The sequence below is a fragment of the Cornus florida genome, unplaced genomic scaffold (genome assembly GCF_030987335.1).
Source record: "Cornus florida cultivar Cherokee Brave unplaced genomic scaffold, ASM3098733v1 CherokeeBrave_3.0.0_Hap2_Chr04, whole genome shotgun sequence".
Taxonomy (NCBI): domain Eukaryota; kingdom Viridiplantae; phylum Streptophyta; class Magnoliopsida; order Cornales; family Cornaceae; genus Cornus; species Cornus florida.
In genome coordinates, this window is record NW_026775574.1 from 19871169 (window position 1) to 19874263 (window position 3095).

Genomic DNA, 3095 nt, shown 5'->3' on the forward strand with positions numbered 1-3095 from the left:
ACCGTCCCATACCGGTGCCTACTTTCCAATCCTCCAGTAGTCAATAATACCAATAAATCAAGTATATATCAACTAAATTCTAACATCCAACATTCAATGTTAGCAGTGATAAAATAAGCATTGATAAACAGGGTCACAACAACAACATATACATGCCCAATTTAAGTTGTTCCCTTTAGTCTGATATAAAGACAGAATTAATAAAAACTTCCATTTAACACCTTACAAATACCAATAAATCAAGTATATATCAACTAAATTCCAACATCCAACATTCAATGTTAGCAGTGATAAAATAAGCGTTGATAAACAGGGTCACAACAACAACATATACATGCCCAATTTAAGTTATTCCCTTTAGTCTGATATAAAGACAGAATTAATTAAAACTTCCATTTAACACCTTACAAATGACATACAGATATGTAGGGTATGTATCACAAAATCCTAACCTCCACAGTTGATACTAACTGTGATAATGTAAGCATCAAAACAATATTCACAGTATGTATGTAGACATGCTCAAATTATAGTGTTCCACAAAACTGATCTAGTGTTAAACTCAAATCCTCCTAGTATTTAAGTTCCAACAGTTGCTATTACAGAAGTTAAGATAGCTATCATCTAGACCCATCCTTCCAATAATTTATACTAGCAGTGGTAAGGAAAAACGTGAACCACGGAACCACAATGCATCCACAAACATGCTTAGTCTAGGTTGAACAAGCATACAACACTACTGTAACTACCAGTTTCATAGCAAAACAGATATCATTTTAGTTTGGTTTAATCTTCATTAATCCTGGAATCATTTAAGAGTGCAAAAAGTATGAAGCCTAAGGGAAAGAGTAAGGCTAAAATCTTACCTCAGAAACTTTTGTTCAAAGTTTCAACGTCGTCTTCTTAAAAAATCCCGGCGAGTTCCAAAACCTGGTTACTGTTCACGGGTACGAAACACTATTCCCAAACTCAAAATCTAATCTCCACCGTTCAGATTGTGCGACACTGAGTCATGAACCTATCCTCCAAATTTCAGCTCGATCGGACCACGGACGATGCAGGATCGGATGTTTGATGAAATCTGGGCAGAATGGAAAAAAACCTGTGCGACCCAGTTACTGTTCATGAGTACGAATCACTGTTCCCGAGGTCAAACTCTGATCTTCACCGTTCAGATTGTGTGTCACTGAGTCGTGAACCTCTCCTCCAAAATTCAGCTCGATCGGACCACGGACGAAGTGGGATCAGAGCTTTGATCAAACCTTGGCAGAATGTGAAACACTGCGTTTTTCCTTCTCCACTTCCACAAAACGTGTGCTTTGTTTAAAAAAACCCTACACAGACGTCTACCTTATACTTATAGAGTTTTCAAAAACCCTAGGTTCATTTAAGTCCAACTCACAATCCTAACCGGCCCATCCAATTAATATAGAAACCTACAACGGCTATAATATAAAACCCTAATTTATACTGTAATTAAAACCCTAGTTAGATGTATTTACCTAATTACCCTATTCACCATTAAATACTTAACAAATAATCTAATTGAACAAAATAATAATTAGTAAACCCAATTAAACCCAAATAAGACACATAAAATAAGACACACATAGAATAATTAAACCAATTACACTTAAACCATTAATGGCAATTAAATAATTAAAACATTAACAAGTAATTCCAATCAAATAACTAAACCAATTACACTTAAACCATTAATGCCACTTAAATAATTAAAACACTACAAAAGAAATAAATTAAATCACCACAAAAGAAAACAATTAAGCACCTAATAAAAAAAAATAATGACATATAATCAAATAAAATGCACTTAAATAATAAATTAAATACCATTAAATACCAGGAATATCCTTTTTAAAATTAGGGGTATTACATTCTTCCCCCCTAACAAAAGGAATTCCGTCCTCGGAATTCACTTTTACCTTCTTCCAATATTTCAGGAAACCGTGAGCGAATGACATCCTCTCGTTCCCAAGTGGACTCAGACTCATTGTGATGACTCCACTGAACACGAACCAAAGGAATAACCTTATTACGAAGAATCTGATCTCGTCGGTTGACAATACGACACGGTGGCTCTAAATAAGTTGCATCCGGCTGCAACGCATCTCCCCAACATCGATATGCTGATACCGATCCTCATCTCGAAGAAATTTCCGCAACATGGAAACATGAAACACGTTGTGGACGCGATCCAAAGTATCCGGAAGTGCCAACCGATAAGCAACAGCTCCAATGCGATCCGTAATCATGAATGGACCAACAAATCGCGGTGACAACTTCCCTTTCTTCCCAAAGCGCATAACACCCTTCATAGGAGACACTTTGAGTAGAACCTGATCCCCAACCTGAAACTCCAAAGCCCGAGTACGACGATCAGCATAGCTCTTCTGCCTACTTTGGGCAGTATGCATGCGATCTCAAATAAGAGCAATCTTTTCAGAGGTATCCTTGATGAATTCAGGACCTAAGAATCGATTCTCTCCAACCTCCATCCAACAAACAGGTGACCGACACGGTCGACCGTACAATGCCTCAAATGGTGCCATACCAATAGTCTTCTGGAAACTATTGTTATAAGCAAACTCTACAAGTGGCAAATATTCCTCCCAGTGGCCCTTGAAATCCAGAACACACGACCGAAGCATATCTTCCATAATCTGATTCACCCTCTCAGTCTGTCCGTCAGTCTGAGGATGATAAGCAGTACTAAGGTGTAACTCCGTACCTAAAGCCTACTGAAAACTCTTCCGAAATCCAGATACAAAGCTCGAATCCCTGTCCGATATAATAGACAATGGAATGCCATGTAGCTTCACAATCTCTGAAATGTAAAGCCTCGCCAACTGCTCCAAAGTGTAGTCAGTGCAAATAGGTAAGAAATGAGCTGACTTGGTCAACCTATCCACAATGACCCATATGGAATTATGCCCCTTGAAAGAATTTGGCAACCCTTCCACAAAATCCATAGATATGCTCTCCCATTTCCACTCCGAATTTGGTAGTGGCTGTAGAGCTCCTGGCGGCCTTTGATTATCAATCTTAACCATCTGACAAGTACTACATTGAGAAAC